The following is a 21193-nucleotide window of genomic DNA, read 5'->3' as shown; positions in this document are numbered from 1 at the left end:
ACAATTCTAATTGGGGAGATGGCTAGTCTTGGCTATCAGAGTAGTTGACTCCACGGGTAGAGACATAAATGTACTCATTGGAAGAATGATGTATTGGACTAGGTCCAAGTTGAATTAATTCTGAACCCGTTTGTGAATTAATTCACTTGTGATGTTCATGGTGTGATTTACCTAAATTTTGAGTTAGTCACTAACCATACGTATGTAATTCATGTGCTTTGATATAAGTGGAGGCTTATGCTCTAAATATGATCAAGGTCATAGCTAGAATGTCGGGTATATGACTTGTGCATGGCATGACTTTACTAGCAACAATGGAATTCATAACTCGATTAAATAATTAACAATATCCTCTCATTGGCATTATATGGATTGATAAATATGGAACATGGCCACAGATTGCTTATTCTTAAAGAGCAGTTTATCACAATTATTTGTTAATAGTGGTAATATTAATCATTAAGAAGATATAATGATGACAATAAGATAAAATAGGATAGTATTGAGTGAACGAATTTAACTCAAAGGAATCAAGAATATCATATGAGGGTAACACACATATGATGAGGCCATTGAACAAAGTAGTTGGATGAATTGCTTTCGTAAAGAGTATACAATAAGGAGTTTTCAATCATGCTACTTCTTGTGGACTAACTCCGTGATTAAGTAAATTGCGAATTATCAGAACGATGCTTTTAGACATAATTGCAATTACTTGAGCCTAATTGTATGTGTCTAATTGGTCCATCTACTAGCTCAACAAAAGCATGATTGAATTGCATTTGAATTAGAAGAAAATTCTACGACTTTAGAAATAATTTAATTAGGTCAATTTATTCGATGTGGAATTAAATTAGGGGGTCATGAGAATTGTTCAATTAGAGAATTTGATTAAAGAATTTTCTTGAAATTTAATTTTGGAAAATCTCAGTGATTTTTTAAAAGTTTAATTTTGATCAAGCAAAATTAAATTAATATAAAAATTAATTTTGTCAGTAAAACAATTGGCCTAATGGGTAATTGAATTTGAAAATTGAGTTTGATATCGAAAATTAGGCTCGAAAACCCAAAACCAAGATCCAGACCCAAAAAAATTGGTCAAACTGGGTTTGGCATTTGAAACCCGGCTAACGGTCCAACCGATGGCTAGATCGGACCAGTCGGGCTATCACTAGGCCTGAACCTAATCAACTCGAGGTGCCGTGAGGGTGTCGCACCTACGGTGGCACCATCGGACACAACAATGTTAGTGGTGGTGACGATAACATTCTAGTAGTCGGTGGGTCGTTCTTCGACAATTGAGTAGTGGAAGAATCACACTCCTACTAAGACTCTACCAGATAATTTGATTTCAAATAAATTATTTCAAAAAAAATATTATTTTAATATATTTAATATTAAATTTAATTTAATACTTACCTTGATAATATTTTATTAATTTAATGTTAAAGTTATTATCTTAATATTAAATTTAATCTAATTTAATCTAATATTCATCCTGATAAGTATTATATTAATTTAATATTAAAGTGATTAAGTTTAATCATAGCTGAATTTTTACAACTTTCCCTATATAAAAAGAGAAAGTTGTAAAGAGAAAATTCTCTTAATAAACTATTTCAAAAGATTTCTAGAGATATTTTTCTTATATACAACTTGATTCAAAAGTTTAGAGAAATTATGAAGTTACCCCACTGGTAATTTTGTGGAAATTTTTTGATTTGAAACGAGCCCACACTCGACAGACGTGAGTTTTAGGATAGCGGAGAAGACTATTTAGTCGAAGCGTTCATTTTAGACGAATCGAAAAGGTACAATTTTGATTAAGTGTTTATTACTTTAGTTATCAACCAAATTCTAGTTTTGGAAAAAAATTAAAACTCTGATTTTTCTTTAAACTTATTTTCTGCTGTGTTTTCTAAATTCGATTTTTCAACAACACAACGGTTGGAAATCAATTTACGAGTGTAAATACCATCTTCAAAAGATTTTACAACAAGAGAGATCAAAAAGCTAAAAGTGTCATTCTATCAACCTTACAGCACAAATTTTTTCATATGTTCTGTATATGCACTTGTGAGCATTAATTGTTTTCATTTAGCTCAAGTTTTTTTTTTGTATTTTGTGCTTAATTACCGAACACTTTGATCTTGTAAGGATTATCTTTTTGTTTGCTTATTTGTTTTTCTTTGAGAGGATTTGAGTTTTAAGATATTGGTAGAAATCTTAAGAGAGTTGTAAGGTTAAATATTGTCCTCAAAAGCTTATCAAATTAGTGAATTTAAGAAAATCCTTAGTTGTTGAAATTTAAGGTAATAGAGTAGGCAATTGAGGCTAAATTACTCTAAATCGTTGCGTTCATTGTTTCATGTTCTTCCATTGTTTCTACTAAATTTTTAAAGGGCCAATTCAACCCTTTCTTAATTATTTTGATTGAGTTATTGAGATAACACATCATGTAAGAATTGTTTTTCACATTAATTTATAATTTGTAATATTTTGATTTTTCATATGTTGTTGGTTATCCTCATTACTATTGTTTTCATTACCATTATAAAGTTTGATTATAAGAAGAAATGAGGTTGATTCAAATGTATAATCCTAAAATCTCAAGAATTCAAATTAACAAGAAAAATTGGAACGAAAATAATTAAATTAATAATTTCTTTAACGGTAATAATTAAGTTAATGATTTTTGGAATGATCAAAACTTTATATTGATTAATGGAATAATTTATCCAAGAATAAATTTTATAACAATAACGATTTAATAAAATAACAATCTTACATAAAATGTAAAAACTAGACAATGTAAAACCAAACATCCTTTAAATTTAAGTAATAAATATAATAATTAAGTATATATAATGAATTTTAAAAATATGTCCTTTATTAGTAGAAAACCCTAAAATAATTGAAGTATGAGAAGAAGAGAAATTGCAAACATTATCGTGAGTTATAAAAGAAGCAGCCCAACTCTCTCTACTTGTACTTTTCTTTTCGTTGAGATAGAATAGAATTTTCTTAAGAAATTATTAACACACGGACACAACAGCTCTGTCCCCTTAAACACGTGTCATATTCCTATTGGTATGGAGACTATGGGGCGGGACCCATTTCTTTGCTTTTACGTTGAAAATTATGGATCCCTTTCATCCCTCGATAACGTTCAGATTAAGCGGCTACGGAGAAAAATATTTGGTGACCGGATGCGTCACGGACCCTCGGTGAAACCTATAATGGTCGGCGGTTGTTTGTAAGGAATGTCGCTGTCAACTTGGTATATTCCAAAGCATTTCCGGATTTATTCTAATCTTTTATTTTAAAAATATTAAATAATGTGGTATTTAAAATAAACTAAAGTAATTTGATGATAACAGCAACCAGGATGGATCCAAGGGGCATGGTTGCAGTCCCTCCGTAGAATTTGCAGAATAAATAATAATTTTCTTTCAATATATTTGGTGGCATATATAAAAAAATAGTTTAAGATTTTTAATAAATTCTATCATTGATGAGTATAGTTTAAGAATTTTAATAAATTCTATCATTGATGAGTTTGATTTTATGAAAAACAGAGAGTACAATTTAAAATGCCTAATATTGAGAATATGACTAAGATCAAGTTTTTTAATTTATTTTTGAAGTTATAGTGATATTTATGAAATTTTAGTATAGTATTACTTATTCTTTTTGCATATTGGAAAGAAATATTTAATTTTATATAGTGTGATTTTTTTAAATTATTCTTACAGTTAAATCATTCATACTTTTAAAAAACATTAAATTAATTTGTTTGATAAAAAAAGTATACGAGAAGAATTAATACTTTTTACGTTTAAAAAAAGTCATTCAAATTTAAAAGTTTTGCCCCATTGGAGTAAAATCCTAAATCCGTCCTGACAACAACTTTATACATTCTCTATGTGAAAATATTTTTTTAAAATAGAAATTTAGATTATGTTTTGATGGTTTTAAAAGGTTAACTTTTTCCTATGAACAGCAATTTAGTTCTTAAATAATTTAATACCATGAAAACTTTTAATATTAAAAATATTAGTTTAAATTATTGTGGCAAAAATTAATTAGAATATGAAAAATATTAAATTACCCACTTTTTTAGGTCAGTTAATATTTTATAACACTTTCATTTATAATTTTATCAATTTGCTTCAAAACCACATGTATATTAATTAAATTGCCCACTTTTATAATAGATTGGTTAAATTGCTCCTAAACATATAATATAAGGACCTATTAGGTAATTTAATCTTTTAAAATAGTTGGTAGGGTTTTTAGAAGTAAAATTTGATAGTTTTATTGGGATAATGTTGTATCGAATATTAAAATAATTATGTGCATTTGATTTTTCTTTTTTATAATTATATTTGATTATTTTGTATTCTTTAATTAATTTAATTAGTGTTATTTAACTCATAAAATTCCATGATGTGGGTAAATAAAATGATTTGAGAAAAGTACTTTTCATTTTTAATTTAATATCCAAATTTATAAAAATATCAAATTTGAAGTCGTTGAATAATTTATCTTTACACGCAAAACACAAGCAAATCACTTGTCAAAGTATTAACATTGAATTAGATTCCTTAGTGTCTAAGTTTGTAGGCACTTCTCCATGTACAAAATGAAAAATAGTAAATATACATGACACAAGAATATGATTATGTAGTTCGGGTTCTTTATATTTGCGAAGCCTAACTTAGTGAAAAATATGCACTCTCTTCAACGATTACAAAGAAAACCTACTCAATTATACGCACTGTGATTCCTTCTTGGTTTAACCTTCGATATAGGTTGTGCCTCTCATCTTCTTCGCCTTCGTCTGTAGTTGATTGCGATCGGTTGCTCATTGGTTGCAATCGTGTATCTTTCGATCTAGAAATAGGTGGTTGTGAAGATGGTCCACCTTGGTGGAACATTGACCCTGGAGGTGTTTTCGACACCATCAGCGTAGGGGTATAGCTATATTGTGTCCAATACACCAATGGCATAACGATTGGACTCCCGATCGATGCCCCAAACATGGACGGCCTATATGTCATTGTCGGCATCGTAGTCGTCGAAAATGTCAATGGCGTCAACATGTAATATGCCGGGGACGAAGGTCCATAAGAAAAACCTGGCATCGAAGTAGAAGCAAAAAAAATGTGGTGCAATGTGTGGTATTTGTGTAAAAAATAAGGGGTTGGTATAAGCACCAGAATAAGTTGAGTCATACTGACCAGTGGTGGTGCGGCCATCAGTGTTAGTTCTTGCATCGGTAGAGACGATGGACTCGCCTCAGTAGCTCTGTCGTGGCCTCCTCGTATGTGGTGGCTTGCCTCTCGCGTCTTCACCTAACAAATATAGCTTACCTTGGACCCTAAATTATGGCATGTACTTCGAATAACAGACTAACCCGGGAGCGAAAATAGCCTTGCGAGTAGGTAAAAACTTGTACATATTGTTCTAAATATTGATATATTAGGCGTGGAATGTAGTTCAATTCTCATCCGTCCTTCCCTACAAGTCTACACAATGCAAATCTTTGAGGTCTTGAGGTGCCATTAGAATCGATTGCCTAAACCTGAATTGCTACAACACTCTATCTGACTCATGTATCTCCATGGTAGCCTACACTACCAATGGCACCTTCACATGCTAGATGTTGGGATTGACCAAGAATTCTGATGGGATGCATTCTTAAATTGTTGAATCGGAGTAAGGTGTTCATTCAAACTATATTAAAAAAAAATAGTTATCTATATACTACTAATTTTTAAATGAACTACATTAATATTATTTAATTCAAATTTAAAAAATAGATACATCCATTTCCGATTGTTGGTCTAACAGAAGTCACATATCTCGAAGCTTAACAAGTAGTCCCACATAACCCGGCCCATAGTTCCACATATTGAAATAATATGCTAACACAACAATTTAAAATTTAAATAAATTTATTATGGTAAATATATTAACTAATAAATTTTACCTTGTTACGAGTGAGAATGTATAAGGGTAGCCCGCTCGAGGATGTGAAAAGGGCAGCTGGTACCGCACCCATGATTGTAGTAGAAGCATGCAACCATCGATTTTGATTTTTTATTGTTCAGTCTCTCGACACATCTCCCGGTACAACGTCCCCAACATGATTGACCCTCAACAGAGTTCGTCTGCTTCTCTAAAGTTGATGAGTTTTAGAAGTCACCTTAAATGGACGAGATTTTGTGACTTATCGAGCATTAGGAAACCATCGATAATCATAAGGATGTACGCCCAAGCGTGCTATTCTCTTTGGACTTTAGTTGAATCCTCATTGAGCCTACCGAAATTTCTTCTTTGCCAATTCATATCTATTCAAGCTTTAAAAATGGTTTCCAAAACCCCCTCCAAAAGTTGCTTGCATACGTCTATCTAATCAGTTGTGTGAATTGACCCAATCACCAGCCCATCCACCAGTAACCCAAGCTGTAACTATACGTCCTCCAGAGTGATAATGCATTTGCCGCATAGAAGATGGAATGTGTGCATCTCGGGTCTCCACCTTTCCACCAACGCACTTACAATTGTGGGGTCTAATTTACACCCTCGACCAATAAGGGCCACGTGCAAAAATCTTGCATCTCTTAAATACAGTTCAATTAAGGGTGATAGAGGAGCGGGTAAATTATGAATATAAGTCTCCAAAATTTGATATTTCACCTATATATAAAAAAATACAAAATATTAAATTCCAATATAGCAATAAAATATTTAAATTAAATTACATTAAATATGATAAAAAAGCTTACTATTTGTAATTGATCGATGGAAATGTGCTTCTTATCCAAACGAATTAAAAATTGTGCCATTGTTAATTTCAAAAAACACGAAATAAATTGTAATATAAAAATATTTTACGAAAAACTTATGACAATTTCTTTAATAAAATAGAGTCGAGAGAGAAATAAATTTTTAGTGAGAAATTATGAAGGAATTGAGAGAAATTTGAGAGAGATTTGAGAATGTGAGAGAGAGTTGAGATTGAATTGAATAGAAAAATGAAATTGGGGGGATGACCGTTGAGGGGGGAGCCGTTGGTCCCAACGGCTAATTAAATGGACATTGGGTTGAGTGACTGTTGGGGGAAATCATTTCCAACTGGAAGCGTTTTTAGCTTATGCGGTGAAAGCGCTTTGAACTAGAAGCATTTTCCTACAAATACTTTGAAAACGTTTCTAGATGTAAGCTTTTTTTTTGCATTTCACTTGAAATCACTTCCAACTAAAAGTGTTTTCATAAAATCGGCCTATTCCCGTCATTTTTCGAGAAAATGGCTTAATCTAGTAATTATTTTTTAAAAATTGGCATTTTTAGGTAATTCTGTCTTTTAATGTAATGCCATTCATAATCAATTTTCAATCTCTTGCTATTATTATTGTTGCGTTTGAATCTAAATACATGTTTTAAAGTTGATTTTAATCTTATCATTATAATACTTAATCACACTGCTACAATAATTAATCTCACTACCATTGATATTTTGAATTTCACCAAATTCAATCTCACTATCAATTCAAATGGAACTTAACTAACTAACTATAATTAAACGTAGGGACTCAAGGTATTAGAACCTTAGCTTTGCCAATACAATTATGGTTCATTGGCCACCTATATATACATATTTGAAATACCTATATATATTAAGCATATAATAAAATGAAATTTTATTATAGATTTCATAGAATTTAATGTGTTTTTATAAATATTTGATATAATAATAAATTCAACCTTTAAAGTTTATACATCCTATCGATAGGTTCTTATTCTTTTTTTAGTTAAATTTAGTTATTAACCTTTCAAAAAAGTTAAATTGTTTTTATTTAATAGAAGCGCCAATATTATTATTTTAATGATATTGGTTTGACAATTCTTATGATTGTCCATGTGCACTTCATATTAACATGATACTATTTGTCTTATATGTCATATTAACAAATAATTTAAAATTTATAAAAAATATTCAAAAAATTTAAAAATCAAAATTAAAAAAATTAAAAAATAACATAAAGTTCACGTAAAGTGAAAGACCAAATTACCAAAAAAAATCCATATTTTTAGAATTAAGAAAATGGGCCAGTTTCTTTTAAAATGACAAAAATAGGCCGTTTTTGCTAAAACGCGACCAGCTTTTGTCGTTTTCAGGGAAAAATCAGATAAACACTTCCAGCTAGAAGTATTTTTCCCCTCTGACCAATAAAACGCTTCCAGCTCAGCGTACTAAGCAAAAACGCATCCATGTCAATGCATTTTTCCTTGTGTTTTTATTAAGGCTTTTAGAGTTTATTAATTAAGGTTTTATTATTAGGGTTTTAGGTTTTTTAGGGTTAGGGTTTTATGGTTTTAATTGATTAAAATTTAACGTAATAATTGTAATAATTGAATTCAATATTTAAAATATTCGTATTTACACCAATTGAATATTATTTTTGACTAAAAATCGAAATGGGTTCTGAAAAATTATTTTGATGAGATAGGTTCTGGAAACATAATTTTGACGAGATGAGTTCTGAAAAAATAATTTTGACGAGATGGGTTCTAAAAAAATAATTTTGACTAGATGGGTTCTAAAAAAATATCCTGAGATTCCCAGTGTAGACACTCAATTTTGCCCGGACCCAGGAATAATTTTAAAAAAAAAGTCCAAGTCCAGCACAAAACTACAAACATATAATTTGGCCCAATCGAAATGGCCCATTACTTGAAAAGATTGAAAGTCCATCTATGAGCTTGACTAATATGGAAATATAATCTTTAAGGATATGCAATCTTTGATATGATACAATCTTAGATATGATATGCAATCTTGAAGATATGATCTTGTAATCTTGGAGATTTAATTTGTAGATATCCTTTAATCTTAATCGTTGATGTAATTGATCTGTACCGTTGGATTTGGGGAGGCTCAACTATAAATAGATGCCTCTCCCTTCATTGTAAATCACTTGAGTTTTGGGAAGCAATAAGAATTCTTGAGAGCATTCACTCAAATTTCTCTCCCTCTTGCGTTCTTACTCTCTGTGGTTTGTTCTTATCTTCGTCTATCTTAGTTTTTCAACCCTTTTTTTATTTTAATTTCTTCATTTTTCAAATATGTATATTTATTCCTATCTTTTATACATTTGATTATGTATTTTATATATTATAATATTTAACCTTTCTATATAGTTTATTTTCAAATATATATTTTTATACATGTATATATATTATATTATCATTTCATGTATTTTGAACTATTGCATTATATTTTTATAATTTGTAAATGTTTTATTTATTCATTTTTTTAGTGTATGTCTTTTATCTTATTTGTGCATAGTTTTATTTTTTATATGCTATGTTTAATTATTTCTTTTATGTGCTATTTTATGATATATATTGTTGTATAATTTTGCATGTATTATGTTTTTCTTTTAGTTTACTCATGTTTTTATTTGTTTATTATCTTATATTTACCCTAGTATGATTTTTTTCATTAAACGTATGTTCATGTTATTTAGTTTTTTCATAATGATATTATTTATGTTTGTATGGAAATGTTAGAATATTTTGTACATCTATGCTTCATGATGCATTAATATGTCATCCTAAAATGTCATTTAAAAATAATATTCCAAGGTTTTTAAAAAAAAAAAATTAAAAGGCAATGCTTGATGTTTGGAAACTTCGAGAAAGGTAGTGCCCTAACTTACTGGGTTGCTACTTTTCTCGTTGAATTCGAATAGTCAAGCACCCTTCTAAGTGATTTTGAGTTTTCAAAACTTAAACAATTATTTCGAGATTTCAAAACATAGTGTCCTAACTTACTGGATATGGCGTTTTGTTGTTTTGAGATAGAAATTTTCGAAAGACGAGCTTAGTTTCGAAGGTTTTAAAATGTTGCGTCCTAACTTACTGGATGTGATGTTTGACTCGTTTGAAATAAGTGAGCCTTAATTTTCAAAATTGAGACATTCTAATTGAAAGAGGTTTGCATCTTAAAACTTTCAAATTTCCGACATTAAAGACACTTGATAATCAATTAGGTACTAATTTTTGGGCATTACGAGGGTGCTAACCCTTCCTCATACGTAACCGACTCCCGAATCCGTTTTCTCGACTTTCGTAGACCAAAATTAATGTTTTAAAACAAAACATTTTATAAGGTGATCCAATCACACCTAAAAAGATTGGTGGCGACTCCCGTTTTCGTTTTTCTTAAAGTCGATTCCCATTTTCCAAAACTCGATTTAAAAAAATGGTCTCGACACCCAGGATATCTGAAACATTTTTGAAAAATGCCTCGGATAGTGGGGGTTGAAATTTGTAAGGAAAAAATGCTCCAAACAGACACACTATCAGCAAAAGTACTGAAAATGCTTCTAGGCGAATGCCCTTCTCAGCACTACTGCTGATAGTGCTATCTACTTGGAGTGTTTTTTCTTTACAAATTTTAATCCCCACTATCCAGTACATTTTTTCAAAAACATATAGGTTGTTGTCCCTTGGGCTATAAATGACCCATATTTCAACCTTTGGTGGCATAAACCATGGAAATAAAATTTGAAGAAGTTCAGAAGAATAAAAGTTTTTAAGGAAGGCATAAGTTGGAGCAACGATACTCTTTGTATAAAAAGTAAGCATAAGCATTGATTTTTCTTGTTAATATTTATTTGAAGCATTATATTTTTTACATAATATTTTTGTTTCAAACTTCTCTCGACAAATAATTTGGTTAAAAATGAGTGGAAAAATTATTACTATTATTTATTACGACGGTGAGGTCTGTGACATAGAGAACAACGTGGTTCTTTTATCAGGAGAACACAACGCGATTGGCTTTTAACTAGAACATAGAATTGTCAAAGCTTAAAACAAGAATTAGGTGAAAAATAATTGGATCTATAGGAGAGAGTATCGTCTATTAAGTACCAATTTTGTGCTTCAGTCAATCCCATGAGATATGACGCATTCGATATCAAAGGTGCTTGGGTCTTGGAGGTGATGGTGCAGACGAAAATCGACAGTGGATCACCGATTCTTGAATTATATGTGGAATTTTCAAGGTCAGATGAAGGCATTCTGTCGTCAACATCTCTTCTTGTTCGAGAGGCGAGAATGGTTGAAAATGCCGATAGTCCAATCACTTTGTTAGAAAGTTCCCATTATGATATACCAGAATCATCAATGGGAAGACACTCATCCATCTCGGCTTTAGATTTCAATAAAGGGAGACAGAATACCGAACAATCGAGTTTTGGTGGTAGAATGGAATACACAACCCCTACAAGACACTTAGTTAGTAGATGAGACATGAACTTCGGTGGGTCGATGTTCAACGTTGGGAATACTTATTGAGGAATGGAAACCACTTCCAACGGTTGATAATTGACATGTGATTTTGGATATTCCGACATGTATATGAGAAGGGATTATGCACTCCCTACGACGTCCACCAGTGAGGGGACCTCCAACACGACAAATGTTGATAGGTTTGAGAATAAAGATGACAATAAATTTGATATGGATCCAGTCCGGGAGTCTGTGCCGACAGTTTAGAAATTGCATTATTTTCTAAACCAGAGCCTATTCCAACTAAACTAGAAGTTGGTGAATGGGGTGAAGATGAAGAAAAAGATCCATAATTTACGGCATACTCGTCTCCAGCCTACATGAATAATGTCGATTTATCGATAGAGAATAAGTTGGAGTTTGTAAAACTACCACATAGGAGGCTGGGCAACGCAGGTTCTTCGTTAGATTCAGGTGAATTGGAAGTGGGTAGGGAGTTTTCCACTAAAGATGGTTTTCTCGCTACTGTTAAGCGATACAACATCAAGAACGAGGTTAACTTCCACATGATTAAATCTAAATTTGAAAAGTTTGATGCCAATTGTGTAATGCGATACGGTAGATACGGATGGAAAATCATGGCTTATGTAAAGAAGAAGACGGGGTTGTGGACAATAAAGAAGTTTACCGATCTGCATACATGTGTTTCCATTAGTACAATATAGAGCTGATCATGGGCCGGGTGGCCCGCCCTGTCCCGAAGGCCCGCCCGAAAAATGGGAGGGTTTGGGTAAAAATATAGGCCCGAAAAATGGGCATGGGCAAAAAAACGAAGCTCGTTTAGAAAACGGGCCGGGCCTCGGGTAAAAGTTTTTTGGCTCGAGCCCGGCCCGGCCCGACCCTAATTATATATTAATATATTTTTATTTTATTTTTAATCATTTTAAAATTTTAATATAACCATTTTTATTATATTGTCAATTTGTGTATTGTTTTAATAATTGTTTTAGTATCATTTTATTTGTTTTAATATTTGTTTTATGTTTTTAAATATGTTTGATTTATTATATTTTTAAAATTTTTTATTCAATGAAATAAGAAAAAAAATTTAATATGGGTCGGGCCGGGCCGGGCTCGGGCTTCGCGATTTTATTCAAGCCGGGCCGGGCCCAGGCCTAGTAGACGGACCTAAAATTTTGTCTGGGCCCGGCCCAAACCCGACCCGGCCTGGCCCATGATCACCTCTAGTACAGTATCACGGGTATAATACTACTAATGGATACGTTTTCCCTGTGTTTTTATTAAGTTTTCTTATTGTTTAGGGTTTTTAGGGTTTTATTAATTAGGATTTTAGATATAGTTCCACTTAATTTAACGTACTCGTGGGGTTGCAAATGTTTCACGGGGTCATCCGAAGTTGGATTCAGATATGATTGTGGGTATAATACTACTAATTTTGAAAGTGGATTTAAGGACTGATGTGTTAGTTTTAATTGCAAATATTCGTAGGCAATTGAACTACACGCCTTCGTACCACAAGGCATGGATAGAAAATCAGAAAGCCTTGAAGAAGATGCACAGTGGGTGAGACACGTCATACAACGAGGTATGGCAATGGTGTCAGGTGCTGAAGAGGTATGTCCCAAGTTGCGTAATTGATCTTGAAACGGGACCCCCGTACCATAACGATCACTTGCTCCATGGATGCCGAGCGTTCCATTGTCTATTTTGGACCTTCAAGAAATGCTTTCAAGTATTGCAATACTGCAAGCATTGGTATAAATAGACGGTACATTTATGTATGGTAGATATACCCATCAGCTATTGTTGGCTGTGGCACAAGATGGTAATAAGAGAATCCTTCAAATTGCGTTTGTAATAATATCGAGGGAGTCAGTAGACAACTGGAATTTCTTTTTGTCTAGGTTGAGGAGCCATGTCAACCCCAAATTTTCTATATGCGTCATCTTAGATCGGGAAACTAGAATACTTTTTGTAATTGGACGATAAGGAAGCCTCTAGGACCGTGTTAGCTCAATAGAACAAACCAAAAATGCCAAGAGGGGGTGAATTGGACTTTTAAGAAATGTTGGAAGTAAAGAGAAAATTAAAACTACTGACACAAAGATTTAGAGTGGTTCGGCCCCAATTGCCTACTCTACTACCTTAGCTTTCCACCACTAAGGATTTTCCCAAATTCATTAATTTGTTCAACCTTTGAAGACAACATTATAACTCCTTAAGATTTCTACCTCAAATCTTAAGTTACAAACCCTCTAAAAGAGATATGAATAAACAAACAAAGAAACAATCCTTACAGGATTAAATTGTTTGCAAAATGAAGCTCAATTACAATAAAATACACTTGAGCAAAATAATAGACTCACAAATGTATGTAAGAAGAATATGAAAGTATTAAGCTCTAAGGTTGTTTGATTGATAATTTTTGCTTGAAAGTGTTTTCTTGTTGCTATAGGTCTTTAGAGGATGGTATTTATACCTTCTAACAGATTTCCAACCATTGCGGTTGTTGGTGTAATGAATATGGTCGTTGGGGATGAAAAACCAGAGCATTTATTTCACCTACAATTTTCGAGTATTGATACCTAATAAAAGGGTATTGATATTTTTTTTGTAATAAATTCTAATTCAGTGACCGTTGGGATTTATTAATTGATACCAAAAATATTTTTATCGGTACTTTTGGAAAAGGGTATAGATATCGGATCGATACTTTGTAGGGTTTGTAAAAAACAAAATGCTATTTTGGTATCGTTTTTAATGAATGTATTGATTTTTTTTAGAAAATATCAATACCTCAAAAATGGTATCGATAATTTTTTTAGATTTCTGAAAACAGAATTCAAGATTGTTCTCGATTTTTCTAAGAGTATCAGTAGTTTCAAAATCATCGATAATTGGCCAAATGATATAAATACTTTTGGCTTGAAGCAATTCTGACTTGTTTAAAAAATTTTGATGTGTTAAAATGATTTTAACTTGGTTGAAATCATTTTGGCTTGGTTAAAATCATTTTAAATTGATTTTAAAATTGTTTCAAAATTTTTTAAGAGTTTAACGTAAGTATTCAAAATTTTATCTCTTAGACATCGATTTAAAAATAATTTTGTCAAATTTAACTTATATCCAAAAACACTTCAATTTATTATATCAAAATCTTTTATTAAATAAGGCTTGAATTAACAATCTCCTCCTTTTTATAAAACAAAACATTTGGTAAATTTGTTTTTGAATAATTACTACCCCTTAATAAAAGACATTTTAAATTTGAGGCCAAAATAAAACTTGTCATTCAAGTTGGCATTCATTTTTACTTTAAGGAAAATTGATCACAAAATTTGCTTTTAGTTAGCATCAAAGAATAATCAATCAATTTACCTTAATTTACCTTTTCTTCTCCCCTTTTTGTTATATCAAACATCAATAAAAGCTCAAGGAGAAAAGAAGTTAGTTCATCACAATAGATAGATAAAATTGAATGAACAATGAACTAAAAAAAATCAGTGTATCTCAAAATATAAATAAAGCAAGAAAGTGCAATAAAAACAAAGACATAGGCATAAACATAGAAAAGAAGGTGCAAATGTTATGAAAATGAAATATATGTCCTACAGCTACTCTAATCTTCATGAGGAAGGGAGAAATGAGGCATCGAAGGAAAACGTGTAAGGAGAGACGCTATTTGAGACTTTAACGTAAATAGCTGAGAATTAATGTCTTCCCTATAAGATCAAACCTCTTCTAGAATACTCCAAACTTCTTGATACGTGATATTCGTGACAGGTTTTAAAGATTTATGAATGAATCATTCTTGAGAATAACTTATTATCACGATTAAGGCAAGTGTACCTATAGTTCAGCAAGACCGGATTGTCGAACCCAAAGGAACCACGAGTACTAGTATTTACTTCATTTTTATTATCTACCCTAAAATTTAAGAGGTTTGGTTATCTAAACTAATTACTAAACTAAGAATGCACAGAAATTTTTTTTTGGAAAAGTACTTTTGGGAAAATTCGATTGATTAAGACAATACCTAAGGAAAAATCCACCTAGACTTTACTTGTTATTTGACTCTGAATCAGACGATTTATTCATTCGACTTGATCCGTAGAAATCCCTAAGTTATATTATTATCTCTCTCAAGACTAAAAACGTCTAACCCTAGGTTGAATAATTGAAATCTCTTTCTAATTAACACCCTAGAATTGCATTAACTCGATCTGTGGATTCCCTTATTAGGTTTCACCCTAATCTGGCAAAATCTTGTCACCCTATCTCTAGGCGCGCAATAAACTCCGCTTAATTATGATAATTTTACTCTTAGACAGGGTTTATTCCTCCTCTGAATAAGAGCTTAGCTTGAATCAATATCCTAGAATATTAAGACAAGAATTAAGAACACATAATTAAGAACAAGTCAAATATTTATCGTACAATTTAGATAATAATAACAAGATCCATCTTAGGTTTCATTCCCCTTAGGTATTTAGGGGGTTTAGTTCATACTTATGAAAGAAAACATCTCAAAAGCATAAAGATAACAAAACATAAGAAAACCCAAAACTCCTGAAGGAACTTGAAGGGAGATATTCAATCTTGATGATGAATTCGACTTCTGAGATGGATCAATCGGCTTTCCTTGAGTAATTCCTTGTTTCCTACTATGCGTCCCCTTCTCAAGTGCCTCATCAGGTGTTTAAATAGGTTTTTGGATGCCTAAGAGCCCTACAAATTGGCCTTTTCTGAATAGGACTATACTTGGGCTCAGCAGGGACAGGCCCGTGTGCCCCTGTGTGATTACTCCAGCCCATGGTCAAGGCTGTTGAATAGGCACGGGCGTATAGTCTACCCGTGTAAGTCGTGCTTTAATCCTGCCAAATAGACACGGCCATGTGACACGCCCGTGTGAGGAAGTCCAGGCCGTGTTGATTTCCCACGTAGGTCCATTTTCTCTGTTTTCGGCTCGTTTCTCGCTCTTTTTACTCTCCTATGCTCTCCTAAGTATAAAACATGAAATTAAAGGATTAGGAGCATCGAATTCACCAAATATAAGGAGAAACCATTCACAAATGGACTAAGCATGGGATAAAAATATTTATAAATTACAGTTTATCAAATACCCCCACACTTAAGTATTTGCTTGTCCTCAAGCAAAAATCTTCAACTCATAATCAAAATAAAATCTTCTCAATTTATAATCCCTATCAATAATATCTCAAAATAATCCATAAGTACTCATACATTGAAAGTTTAACTAAAAGTACATCAAAGTTTCAAACATTCCAAGTTGAGCATTTTATCACGAAAACATAGGTGTCTCCCCTTATCTAAGTGATTACCTTTGATCAAAATATCACAGAGTTTAACATCCTCACTAAAGATTCACTCAAATCGCTCAAGGTGTTTAAGGACATCAATTAAAGCACTCATTAGTCAATATGAAAAGCTATTGCCATAGGCTTGCTTGAAAATCAAATTTCCACCACTATATATTGAGCTGATACATCAATCAAAAAGGTCTTTTAGAGGGTTGTAACGTGGCTTTGGTTAGAGGGTTGTAACGTGGCTTTGGTTAGAGGGTGTGGTCACAAGCTGAAAGAAGATGTTAGAATCGAGATTGAATTGAAAAACTACCCAGCTAGAAAAATAACTAGTCATTAGTTGAATACAAGTGAGTTTCTTCTCAGAATATGGAATTCACACTCAAGCTCAAAAATGACGAATTACTGCTAATATGTATGTAAGTATTGTTTTTTTTTTAAGAACAAGTTAAATATTTAGAAGAACAAAACATAACTAAGCAATTTGTTCAAATCAAATCTCGACAAAAATAGGAATCAAATTAGGGGATTTCAACAATAATGAGTTATGGGTTAATATTGAGGGTAAATCAATTAATGGCTTTCCTTGAGTAATTCCTTGCTTCCTACTCTATGTCCCCCTCTTAAGTGCCTCCTTATGTGTTTAAATAGGCTTTTGGATGCCTAAGAGCCCTAAAAATTGGCCTTTTTCGAATAGGACTATACTTGGGCTCGGTAGGGACACACCCGTATGCCCGTGTGCGATTACTCCAGCCCGTTGTCAAGGCTGTTGAATAGGCACGGACGTGTAGTCTACACGTATAAGTCGTGCTTCAATCCTGCCAAGGAATGTTTGGCATCGAGAATGGCACTATTGACTTCCGATGAAGGTTGAGCGGCATGTGATGAGGAAGTCAGTGGAGGAGCGTGCTCGGGTGCTGAAAAACCTTCAAACGCGGTGTTGATGTCATCATCTTTATGTTCCGTCAGATGGTCACTTTTAAGCTATGTATCGATGTTGACTTCAAAATGATATCCCGAATGATGAAGGGCCCCATAAGTAATTGATTGGTTCTAAGTAACGAGGTGTCTCCATGGTTATGAATACCTAATTGCTTAAAAATGCATGTCAAATACGTGCCATAAGGAAGGGTGACATTTGCATTCAACCCTCTTCCTATAGCTTTAGTAATGTAACACCCCCTACCCGTATTCATTGCTGGAATAGGGTACGAGGCATTACCAGAGTTTACTGAACATTTTCAGATAATTTTGAGTCATTTATTATTCATATTTTGAAATAATCATAACGTCTCTCTATTGGGCCCTCGAAGCCCAAAACATACATTAGAAACCAACTGGAATAAAATCGAGATCATAAAAAATTTCGCAAAATCTTAAATTATATTTTCATCTAAGTACTTACCATTTTAATGCTCCTTATAATTAAACATGTTACCATTCAATAAATACTTGGCACTTGTCTAAGCGTCAAACAACAACATTGTTAGTATACTTGCACATATTTTATATAAATTCAACATTGATATACCTATTTTCTCAACATATCACACTTGAGTTTAATAATAGTCTCAACTTACATAATTTCCTTGTATCAACATATCAAAGATAATTATATATGTACATATCACAAAATATATTATTCTCTTATCGCTTCTTCATAAGCATATATCATTCATTTCGTTATATCAATATTTCATGCACCATCATTTCCTTATATCTTGTATATATTTATTTGAATGTTAGTATTAAACTTAACATAAATTAAATTCCATGTACCTATACTTATTTCATTTATCTATCTTCTTAATTATTTCATACAACTATTTTGTACATATATTTCCATATGACCAATTCCTGTAAACATTTCACCCAACCATTTCATATTACCATTCCATCTGATTCATATTACCTGAATATCGATTGTTCAATAGATATCTTAGCGTTTCTCTTCCTCGATCTTATTTATCTTTGACATGATGTCATAGTATCTTTCAACTATGGTTTTACTCGTTTTCTGTCATGTTGCCATGGTATCTTTCAACCATGGTCTTATTCATTTTCCCGTCATGTTGCCATGGTATCTTTCAACCATGGTCTTACTCATTTCATGTCAGGTTGCCATGGTATCTTTCAACCATGGTCTTATTCATTTCATATCACGTTGCCATGGTATCTTTCAACCATGGTCTTACACATTTCATATCAGGTTGCCACGGTATCTTTCAACCATGGTCTTACACATTTCATATCAGGTTGCCATGGTATCTTTCAACCATGGTCTTACACATTTCATATTAGGAGCACACTCCCTGAACCTCATCCTTACGGTGGGATTACCAGTCAAGGCTAAATCCTTCAGAATATAAACTCATAGAGTATTGTCGGGATTACCACCCAAGGCTAAATCCCTGCAAGGACAATTACTCTAATGAGCTTGGATCCAATTACCACCAAAGCTAAATTCAGACCTAATTGAATTACCCGTCCGGCTAAATCCATTTTCCACATATTCTTCATGAGGATATATCAGGATAGGATCACCCGTCCAGGCTAGATCCTTTTTACCGTCAATTCCTTTTCAGAGATCCATTGAATTTTCCTTCTATTCAACCCAGATTTTTTTCCCCTTTTTTTTTTCAAATATATCAATGTTTCATAAATTTCCATATAATGAACATTCAAATCATATTCATATAAAAAAAGCATACATTTCAAGCATTTAAGAATATAATTCAAGTTACATGAACTTACTTGGCGAAATTGCAGAAATATCAAGATTAAGGGGCATTTTGGTAATTTACCATTTTCCCAATTTTCACCCGATCTTAAATTGAAAATTTCATTCAATTTATTAAATTGGATAATAAAAAAATTCATTCCCTTCAATTTGGTCATTTTTGACATTTTTACAAAATTACCCCCTGAAGTTTTACTTTTATTCAATTCAGTCTTTAAGCCTAAAACATGCAAATTAGCCATGCTAGCTGGATATTCATATATATTTTCCTCCTCCTACTCTCCATTCCATATCCTTAATGTATATAACACACTTGTAAGTAACATTATCTATAATCTTTATTATTTACTTCTATGAATATTCAAGCTGTCCATCTGTGTCATAGTCACTAAATTATTTATATCTAGAGATATATAACTCCAAATTAAGATCAGATAATTTTACCTGAAACTAGACTCATATATCTTATTACCATAAAATTTTCAGAATTTTTTGTTTAGGCAATAAGTACAGTTTATTCTTTAAAGTTACTCCTATTCTGCTGTCTAACAGTTCCGACTCTTCTTCACTAAAAATTAATTATATCCTCGTACAAGATTCAAATGATGTTTTTGTTTGTTTCTATGGAAAATAGGCTCATTTAAGGATTCTAAACATATAAATTTAAGCCCCTAATTATTTTTCTCCAATTTTGTATGATTTTCCAAAGTCAAAACAGGGGAACCCGAAATCATTCTGACCTTGTCTCATAAAATTTATTATATCTCATGATTCATAATTCCATTGCTTACATAGTTTCTTTTATAAGAAACTAGACTCAATAAGCTTTAATTTCATATTTTATTCATCCTCTAATTCAATTTATACAATTTTTGGTGATTTTTCAAAGTTACACTACTGTTGCTGTCCAAAACAGTTTTAGTGAAAAATGTTGATTTCCATTTTGCCCCAAATTTCACAGTTTATACAATTCAGTCCTTGGTCAATTAACCCCTCAATTGAGCTAATTTTTTTCAATTAATACTTTAGTCTATCATTTTAAACTTCTTCATAACCCCTAAAAATCAGAACTTTAGCATTAGACATCAATTCCAAACTCTTTCTTAATTAGGTCCTAAAATGAATTTCCATCAATTTTACTAGATAAAATCATCATATACCAAAAGTAAAGCTTCAATTCTATGATTATTCATCATATTATTTCAGCACTCATCCATAAAAAACTTTAAAAATTAGCCATGGAATCAAAAACTAATGAAATAGTAAGTTGGACCCAATTGTAAAATTCCAAAAATATAAAAATTTCAAGGAGAAAGCAAGAATTAAACTTACATGAAGCTAGAGCATGAAAATCAGCTTGAACCCCCTTCCATGGCTATTTTTCAGCTGATGAATATGAAGAGAAATGAAGAGAATTCTAGATATTCCAATTTAGTCCCATTTTTATTTAGCTAATTTTGGCAATTTTCCAATTTTGCCCTTATTTCACCCATTTCCTGATTTTTCTCAGCTATTGTTGCCCAAAATATCTCCTTTGGGCTTATTCTCACTTTAGGTTCTTCCTCATTTGACAATTGAGCTATTTAATCCTTTTAGCAACTTTTACACATTTTTCAATTTAATCCTTTTTATTTAATTGACCACCCAAACGTCAAAATTTTCTAACGAAATTTTAATACTACCTTATTGACATTCCATAAATATTTATAAAAATATTTATGGCTCGGTTTATAACATCGAGATCTCGATACCTCTTTTTCTCAATTTCTTGACCAAATAAATCTTTATAAAACACAAT

The sequence above is a fragment of the Gossypium arboreum genome, chromosome 1 (genome assembly GCF_025698485.1).
Source record: "Gossypium arboreum isolate Shixiya-1 chromosome 1, ASM2569848v2, whole genome shotgun sequence".
In the NCBI taxonomy this organism is placed as follows: Eukaryota; Viridiplantae; Streptophyta; class Magnoliopsida; order Malvales; family Malvaceae; genus Gossypium; species Gossypium arboreum.
Note: the sequence above shows the minus strand (reverse complement) of the source record.